Here is an 11,084-nt window from a genome sequence, read left to right as displayed (position 1 = left end):
TAATTAGGTGACAGAGTAAAGAGCTTTAATTAAACATATCAATTTCCTCCAATCCTGTGGAGACGATACTCACTCATCACTATATTACTTGTTCGATTGTGTATACTTGCAAATATTTATGCACCCATATATAGTACTCACAAAATGCAGTCACATGTATTGCTCCAAAGTGCTAATTGATCATGTATCTTTTATAACCATAATAGACGACATCTTAAATACTGGTAATACACCATTTTTTATTTTCATTTGGGAATCCTTTCATGCCAATTAGGTATTGTTTACATTTTCCTTTATAACATTCATTCATACCAATTATGCATTGATGTACATTATATATATACAACATCTTTTCATACTACTTATGCACTATTTATATAAAATTTCATTTATTTTTCCTTTAGTCTTTAACCCAAAGACATTTAGCTTTTCATCTAACTTTCATGATTGACACCTTTCTGCCAAATACACAACTAGGCTACTAATCTTTTACTCAAAGGTATTTATCCTTTCATCTAACTGGCATCATTGATACCTTTCTGCCAAATGCACAACTAGGCTATTAATCTTTTACTCAAAGGTAATTAACCTTTCATCTAACTGGAATCTTTGACACCTTTATGTCAAATGAACAACTAGGCTATTAATCTCTTACTTAACGGTATTTAACCGTTCATCAAACTGGCATAATTGACACCTACCTGTCAAATGCACAACTAGGCTATAAATCTTTTAATCAAAGGTATTTAACCGTCCATCTAACTGGCATCATTGACATCTTTTCTGTCAAATGCACAGTTAGGCTTCAAAGGCACTTAGCCTTTCATCTAACTAGCATGATTGACACCTTTCTGTCAATTGCACAGTTAGGCCTCAAGGCACTTAGCCTTTCATCTAACTAGCATGGTTGACACCTTTTTGTCAAATGCACAGTTAGGTCTCAAAGGCACTTAGCCTTTCATCTAACTAGCATGATTGACATCTTTTTGCCAAATGTACAGTTAGGCTTCAAAGGCACTTAGCATTTCATCTAACTAACATGATTGACACTTTTCTATCAAATTCACAGTTAGGCCTCAAAGGCACTTAGCCTTTCATCTAACTAGCATGATTGACACCTTTCTGGCAAATGCACAGTTAGGTCTCAAAGGCACTTAGCCTTTCATCTAATTGGCATGATTGACACCTTTATGTCAAATGCACAGTTAGGTCATTATCTTGTATTTTAGAACATTTTCTACTATAATAATTATTCATAATATTAATTAACTCTTTCAAATCTTTATACATTCTATTGTTTATACCTATAGTGCCAATGCAATAATCCCACTATCTTATTATAATTTACATGGGTTGCACCCACAATCCCAATAAAGAAATTCGTATAACTTCTTAATTTTTGCACATGAAGTTCTTATACGGAAATTTATAAATAAATTATGCATTTCTTAACTTTTTGCACCTGAAGTGCCCATACGAAATTTCATAAACAAATTATGAATTTCTTAACTTTTAACACCAAAGTGTCATTATGTAATCACCATACATATATCAATTAATCATACATCTATGAATATCGTAACATATACATACATACTAAATGTACTCACCTGGATTGTCTCGCTATTATATCTAAAATGCAAAGTTGATGACTCCGGTACTTTGCCTTTACCTTTAGTTTTGCTTGACTTGGGAGGTTGATTTCGATCTACTCAAGCATCCAATAAAGACACATACAATATCAATTTTTAGTATATTTCCTAACAATTATACTTAAACGTTGCTCAAGAGTACATATTATTAAATTTATATAACAATATCAGCCTATTTTTAACATTTCTAGCTTAATAGTATCGATACGCCCACCACGGTATCGATAATACTATACTATGGTATCAATACTCTATTATGGTACCGATACCATTTTTGCATTCTGTGATCAATGGTATCGATACTCCCCTCTTAGTATCGATACCCCTTGAATGGGTATAGATACTACTCAACAGATTCTACTGATTTTAAGCCTATAATATCAGTATTGTTCTATCAGTACCGATACCCGTGCCCAGAATTTCCAGTTTCAGCCCGATTATCATCCCAAATAAGGTCAAATTGCGTTATGTTTACACCATACAAAAAATTAAGCTCTTCTTTACATATCATACTAACTTTCCTTCATTTAGTTTCTTAAAACATCTAAAATCTTCCACGAACATTCAATTCTAAGAATCACACCACTTTTTCTAATAAGTTCTTATCCTACCCAATGCTTATAATATTTCATTTACCTCTTTGACAAGTCAATTTTACCAATAAACATCAATAAACACTCATATATCAACATATCATTTAAAAACCCATTTTCTTAAATCTCTAATTTTTTTCCCCATGTCATAGTTTTAATCTCATATAACCTTTCCTTAAGCTTACATAACACTTAAGTTTGCAAGAACCAACCATAATCGAAAAGAAACACTAACCAATTAAAATTTTACCTTTGCTATGGGGGAGAGCTATTTCCACGGGAAGAAGAAGAAAAAAGAGAAGGCCTTTTCATAACATAAATTCCCTTTTCCCGTTTTTTCTTTAATACCTTATAAAAATGAATTTTAAATTCATTTTCCCCTTTAAGGACCAAAATGCCCTCTAAATTCATATATTGTTGCAATTTAGTTTAAAACACTATTCTAAATCATTTTCTCATCCTTTATCTATTATTCAAATAAATCTTCAAATTTTAATTTTTAAAAATTTAGTCCCTGACTGATATTTAGGGTATTACAATTCTCCACCGCTTAAGAAAATTCAACCTCGAATTTAAAGACTTTATGGGTTTACCACAATACCTCAACGATATGAATCGTTTTATTACGCGATTTTTGGATTTCTCTAATACAAATTTGTATTGGTTCTTTTTCATAATTGAATTCTAATTGAATCTTTATTTTCTCATGACCCATTTTCTATTTATGATTCAGAATTGATTGAAACAATTTAGAAGATACTTGATGTTCAACTTTTCCACTAATAGTACGTCAGACATTTTGCAAAAATTTTCATGATGTCCCTATTCAACTCAGGCCACTCAACCGACTCTTTAAATTTTGATACCTTTTACTTCCACCTAAATGCATAGTCAACTGACTTAATGCCTCAACCAAATATCTTTCTAAACTCTTAACTGTCAAAAATACAAAGTTTCCCACGATTATACGAATATTCGTCGAACCTGACCTCAAAAGTCATTAATCTCTTTATTGACTACCTATAGAATTATTATTAAGAAATCGTTCATCTTTCCTGTCTCAGTTTCACTCTATTTTATTTCACCTGTATTTTAGGCTTTTGTAATTAGCACCACTTACTATACAAATAATGACGTCAAATCCTTTTAAGGGAACTTGACTACTGCCGACTGTAAATCATGCTTAAATAATTCCTCTTGGGGGTCTTTTACTATATTGAGGCATATACTATAACCTTACCCTTGTACATAAGCACACTTCCTAATTCGTTGATAAATACATCCATACAAACCACATAGATTTATCACAAAAGACATCTATCAATTCCCTATTTTGTGAAACTATCTGAAAATTCTATTTTAATTAATTTAAACATCTATCATAATAGCCAGAAAAGCTATATATATATATATATATATATATATATATATCTTCATTTTCTTCACTGTCCCTCCAAAACTATAATTCCATACCTTCTTCACCTTCATGGACTAATTGTCTCTGGAGACAAACAACCTATTCCCTATATGATCTTAAATCATCGATGGGTAAATCTATAATATTCATTGGAAACATAGCCCCTGGAATTCTTTATTAATTGTTTACTACCTATCCATTCACACTTGCACCATGACCCATTAAGGTTTACGACTATCATTGTACTCAAGTTTGGTTCTAAAGGAATTCCTCTAGCTCTAACCAACTTTTTACTAATGTATCAATGCATAGACCAAGGGTCAACTTATAAAAATACATGCTACCTGCTAAAATTTTCGGGTCATCCTGATCCTCATTGGTCTTAATATTATAGATTATGGCGACTCCCTGAGTCTCTTGTCACTGTAAAGATTCATCTTGTCCCCTTGATCTTCCTCTTCCTCTGCTTCTATTAGAGGCTGCCACAAATCTTTCAGATTGCACCGAATTATCCCCAGATTTCTTTGAACAATTTCGGGCAAGTGACCAGTCTCGCCACATTGAAAGCAAGCTTCACTAAGAAGTTTGCATACTCCCCGGTGCACTCTTTCACATGTTTGGCATACAATTCTTTCTCCAACTGCTCTTCCCGAGCTAGCAACAACCGACTGGGACTGTTTTGTTTTCTTTAAAGCTGAATCAGAACCCTCTTTGTTCGTATATCTTGAACATGAGCCCTTACCTCTCTTAACATAATGGGGAATTGAAGGTGTTCCAACCCTTTTTCCCATCTGCAAACTTTGTTTCGCTGCTAATGTCTCTTCTTGAGCTCTCTCGATAACTTTGGCTTGGTTATTAACTTCTTGTAAGTTAGGAAAACTCAAAGCCAATATCATTTCTTTCAATTTTGGCCTCAACCCTTCAATAAAATAATCACGTCGGGCCTTGTCATTTGGAACCACCTCCGTAGCAAAACGGATCAACTTATTATACTCAACCTTGTACTTATATACTGCTTGATCACCTTGTTTCAAATTTAGGAACTTTAATAGCATTTCCCATTTGAATTGTTCACCCACATACTTGTTATTTAATTCTTCCAGGAAGAATTGTCAGGTCACTTGTTCCGGTGTTGTATACATTATAGTATTTGACCAACATACTCAAGCTCATCCTCTAAGTAAAGATATAGCTCCACCTAACTTTTTTGGATCCAAACAATGAAGATTTTCAAGCATTATTATAACATCATTTAACCATAAGTCGGCCTCTGTAGGACCTTCATTATCTTCTCCCCAAAACTCTAGAGCTCCCAAGCTCTTCATCTCTTTTGGGATCAATATTCTCTGTGCTGGAGGAGCAGGGGGAGGCGGAGGAGGTTGAAAATGGGTCAATATAGCATCGATAGCTTGCATAAAAGCTCCATACACTGGTACCGACATCCCTTAATGTATAGGTGCACTATAATTTTCAGATGGGACTGACTGCTCACTATTAGCCTCGTAACTTTCGCTACCAGTCCCTTCTCTCATCTCTTGTTCCCTCGCTCTATGCGAGTTCGGGGATTCTAACATCTATTAGAACATGCATAGAAATAACATTACAGTTAGGAAGTAGTCTCAACAATTACACTCTAATGACACCATGTCAGTAACCTTGACAATCATAGTGGCATGTAATCCATTTATCTCATTTCAAATGAACTCAGTTTCGGCCAAGAATTGGCTAAACCTGTAGCTCTGATACCAATAAATGTAACACCCATCCCTGTATACCTTTCTGTACATAAGATACGGATGTCACATCACTTTTAAAACATTTTGTCATTTGAAAAACTGTAGAATTTTGTTTCAATTTTTAACAACCTCATAGTATGATATTCATTAAATCAAAATACTAAAACTATCAACTTAAATACATTAAAAATATTTAATTTAGTTTCATTATATGCCAACTAAGTTTTCAAAAGGAATAAAATTATCCTAATGTTACTGACGGGTTAACCTTAATTGATGATCGCTGCTGCTACTATTGTACTCTTTACTCAACTAATCTTTGCCTTTACCTACGCGTGAAATGAACACACGTTAAGTATTTAATTAGTGAGACATAATACTGTAAGATATCAAACTTTTTACATAAATATCTTATGAATATTGAATGACGAGTTAAATTACAAGATCCATAAGGACCAGATATGCCCTTCTCAGTTACACCACAATTATTTCAATAAAGTCATCTAAATTATTCTTAGTAGGCCCAGCTTATCTATCCTTATAATATTTTCCCCAATTATTCTTTATTTCCACGGTGTACGTTAAATTAGAAAGTACTATACATGTATTGCATCAAAGTGTCAATTGATCATGTATCTTTTATAACCATCATGTGCGGCATCTTAAATACTGGTAATACACCATTTTGTAGTTTCATTTGGGCATCCTTTCATGCCCATTATGTACTATTTACATTTTCCTTTATAACATCGATTCATACCAAATATGTATTGATGTACATTACATATATACATCATCTTGTCATACCACTTATGTATTATTTATATCAAAATTTCATTTTTATATCCTTTAGTCTTTTATCCAAAAACATTTAGCCTTTCATATATCTTGCATGATTGTCACCTTTCTGCCAAATGCACAGCTAGGGTATTAATCTTTTACTCAAAGGTATTTAACCTTTCATCTAACTGGAATCATTGACACCTTTCTGTCAAATACACAACTAGGCTATTAATCTTTTACTCAAAGGTATTTAACCTTTCATCTAACTGACATCATTGACACCTTTCTATCAAATGAACAACTAGGCTATTAATCTCTTACTCAATGGTATTTAACCATTCATCTAACTGGCATCATTGACACCTTTTTGTCAAATGCATAGTTAGGCCTCAACGGCACTTGGGCTTCCATTCAACTGGCATGATTGACACATTTCCGTCAAATGCACAGTTAGGCCTCAAAGGGACTTAGCTTTTCATCTAATTAGCATGATTGACACCTTTCTGTCAAATGCACAGTTAGGCCTCAAAGGCACTTAGCCATTCATTTAACTGACATGATTGAAACCTTTCTGTCAAATGCACAGTTAGGCCTCAAAGGCACTTAGCCTTTCATCTAACTGGCATGATTGACACATTTCTGTCAAATGCACAGTTAGGCCTCAAAGACACTTAGTCTTTCATCTAACTGACATGATTGACACCTTTCTGTCAAATACATAGTTAGGCCTCAAAGGTACTTATCATTTCATCTAACTGGCATGATTGACACCTTTCTGTCAAATGCACAGTTAGACCTCAAAGGCACTTAGCCTTTCATCTAACTGGCATGATTCACACCTTTCTGTCAAATGCATAGTTAGGTCATTATCTTGTATTTTAGAACAGTTTGTAGTATAATAATTATTCATAATATCGATTAATTCTTTCAAATCTTTATACATTCTATTGTTTATACCTATAGTGCCAATGAAATAATCCCACAATCTTACTATAATTTACATGGGTTGCACCCACAATCCCAATAAATAAATTCGTATAATATCTTAGTTTTTGCACATAAAGTTCTTATACGGAAATTCATAAACAAATTATAAATTTCTTAACGTTTTGCACCCGAAGTGCCCATACGAAATTTTATTAACAAAATATTAATTTCTTAACTTTTAGCACACAAAGTGGCATTATATAATCACCATACATATATCAATTAATCATACATCTATGAATATTATAACATATACATACATACTAAATGTACTCACCTAGATTGTATCGCTATTATATCCAAAATGCAAGTTGATCACTCCGGTACTTTGCCTTTGCCTTTAGTTTTACATGGCTCGAGAGCTTGATTTCGATCTACTCAAGCATCCAATAAAGGCACGTACAATATCAATTGTTAGTATATTTCTTAACAATTATGCTTAAACATTTCTCAAGAGTATATATTATTAAATTTATATAACAATATCAGCCTATTTTTAACATTTCTGGCTCAATAGTATCGATACCCCAACGACGGTATCGATACTACTATACTATGGTATCGATACTCTATTTCTGTACCGATACCATTTTTGCATTTTGTGATCAATGGTATCGATACCATACTCTTGGTATTGATACTCCCCTCTTCGTATCTATACCACTTGAATTGGTATCGATACTACTCAAAAGATTCTACTAATTTTAAGCCTATAGTATCGGTACTGTTCTTTCAGTACCGATACCCGTGCCTAGAATTTCCAGTTTTCAGCCCGATTATCATCCCAAATAGGGTCAAATTTCGTTATGTTTACACCATACAAAAAATTAAGCTCTTCTTTACCTATCCATACTAACTTTCCTTCATTTAGTTTCTTAAAACATCTAAAATCTTCCACGAACATTCAATTCTAAGAATCACACCACTTTTTCTAATATATTCTTAATCCTACCCAATGCTTCTAATCTTTCGTTTACCTCTTTGACAAGTCAATTCTACCAATAAACATCAATAAGCACTCATATATCAACATATCATTTAAAAACCCATTTTATTAAATCTCTAATATTTCCTCCATCTCATAGTTTTAATGTCGTATAACATTTCCTTAAGCTTACATAACACTTAAGTTTGCAAGAACCAACCATAATCAAAAGGAAACACTAACCAATTAAAATTTTACCTTTTCAAGCCAGATTTTAACTCCACGACCGATGATATCTTGCTGAAAGACTACGTCACTTGGCTTTCTCACAAAGAGGAGTCACTTGAAGAATATCCCACTTGACTTTCTCGTAAAGGGGAGTCATCCAAAGATCATCTCACTCGGTTCAGACCCGCAAAGAGGAACCACCTGAAGAATATACCACATGAGTTTCCTGTGAAGGGGAGTCATCTAAAGATCACCTCACCTGGTTCAGACCCGCGAAGGGAACCAGTTGAAGAATATACCACTTGGCTTTCCTGTGAAGGGGAGTCATTTAAAGAATTATGATCGACTTAGACCTGCGAAGGGGGGTCATCCTTTATTTAGAGGAAATTTACAGCATAGCTTAAGGCGAGAAGGGTTATGTCAACAAAAACTTTCGAGTTCGATTCCATTCAGCTCGATGACATATCAACCGCATGGTAGCAGCGATGAACTACTTTCCGGTTGAAGTTTAAACTAAGGTCTTTAAGTCAAGAAGAAGACCTAGGTTTGCTGCGATTTAGCAACAAGGAACTATCTCCTAGCCGAATTTACAGCATAACTCAAGGCGAGAAGGGTTATCTGTTAACAAAACTTTCGAGTTCGATTCCATTCAGCTCAAAGGCATATCAACCGCATGGTAGCAACGAGGAACTACTTTCCAGTTGAAATTTAAACTGTGATCTTTAAGTCAAGAAAAGACCTAGGTTGGTTGCGATTTAGCAACAAGGAACTATCTCCCAGCCAAATTTACAGCATAGCTCAAGGCGAGAAGAGCTATCTATAAAAAAAAGCCTTCGAGTTCGATTTCATTTAGCTCGAGGGCATATCAACCATATGGTAGCATAAAGGAACTACTTTCTGGTTGAATTTTCAAACTGAGGTCCTTAAACTGAGAAGAAGACCAAGGTTGTCTACGATTTGGCAACAGAAGCCACCTTCCGATTCAAATTCCAATTTCATGAAGAAGGATATCATTTCAAGACTGACGGAGGAGTCATCCGCAACTACCGAATGAAAATTTGTGTCCTTTTATCTTTGTCCTATTTTTCGTTACACGAAAAATGACAAAGAGGGGCAGTTGTAGACACTCATTTTCGTCTGAGGATTATTTAGTATATATAGAAATATTATATTTTATCTTTGTATTTTAGTTTAAATAGATGTTAGTATTTCACTTAGGATTCAGATATTATTTTAAATATTATTTTATTTATCTTTGTTTTAGGTATTTTAGTTTAAATAGTTTTAAGTATTTTAATTAGGATAAAAAATATTATTTTAGAAATAATCTTTAGCTTGTTTTTAGGAATTTGAAGGCTATAAATACCCTCACAGGGTAAGCTTAGACATACTCTCTCACATATGAGAATAAAATCTCCTTCTTCTCTCTAGTTTTCTCTCTATTTTTTGCACACTTCTTTATTTTCTTTTAAATTTCGTTTTCAACAATTATGCTAAGCATGACTTTGGTCATGCTTAGCTAATTTTCTTTTAAGTTGAAGGCTAAAGCGATAGCTCAATTTCAAACGTGAAAATTAAGGGCTTGCTTATTGAAGTATATTCGACTTTTCGAGAACACATTTAGCAAAATTGTTTGCTACGAGGAAACTGAGATCAAAACCAGTTATTGTTGAAATAACATAATCCGAGTCAGTATCGAGGAATTGTCCTTGTAAGCCGACGTGAATTTTGAAGTAAAGATATGTTTCGATGATCCGAGGAATTTGAGGTAAAGCTGAAGTCTGAGGCTGCTTTCACTATAAGGTTCTCTTTATTTTAATCTCTTTAGATTATTTATTTAATTATTTTCTTTATTTAATTCTTATCTTTTATTTTAAAACAACTTTTAAAAACCCTCTTTTCATCTTTATTACTATTATTTATTATTTTATTATATTTCTCTTTTATTTATTATTATTTTGTTTTATTTTTTTCCCACTTCTTTTTTTTCTCTTTTAACATTTTTTATTTTTCTTTTCTGAAATTTAATATTTTATTTTATTTTTTCTTTTAACATATTTTATATAGGATATTTTAAAATTTAATATTTCCTTCTTTGATTTATTTTTTTTAATTTAATTTTTATCTAATATTTCTTTTATTTTATAATCTAATGTTTTCAACTTTTTAGAGATAATTTCAATCGATCAAAGGTAAGTAATCTGAATCAAGTCTTTAAATTTAAATTTTCGCAATTAAGACAACTGACAAATTAAATGGTACAGAAATGTCAGTTCAAGGGTGCTAATCCTTTATTGGCTGTAACCGACTCCCGAATCCGACATATTTCTGGTAAAATGCATATCAGGTAAGATGATGTCCGATCATCCTAAATATTTTTTAAATGATCGATGGTGACTCTAACCCATTTATTTAAGTCGAAGCCCAATTTCGGATCCACCCGAAAGACGGCCGCGACAACTATATATTTTTTTTTTGATAAAATTATTAATAATAAAATTTTGAGATTAATGTGGAAAAATTTAAGGTGATAACCTTTTCACATAAAACCAAAAATAACTATCAGAATTTCTTACCAGGCAAACAGAAAATTCAAGAAATTTGATCTTATCTTGTATACAATAGTGCTCATCTCCGAGTGCAACAGTTGACCTTATCTTTGTACAATGGTATTTAATTATAAAAAGAAAGCTTTATTAGAAGAGAAATAAGATCTACTTAATTTTGACAAATTTTGCATTCTTTTTAAAACATAAAAATGAA

This window comes from Hibiscus syriacus, unplaced genomic scaffold (genome assembly GCF_006381635.1).
Source record: "Hibiscus syriacus cultivar Baekdansim isolate YM2019G1 unplaced genomic scaffold, ASM638163v2 tig00113726_pilon, whole genome shotgun sequence".
NCBI classification, from domain to species: domain Eukaryota; kingdom Viridiplantae; phylum Streptophyta; class Magnoliopsida; order Malvales; family Malvaceae; genus Hibiscus; species Hibiscus syriacus.
The sequence above is the reverse complement of the archived record's forward strand: the minus strand, read 5'-3'. Positions refer to the sequence as shown.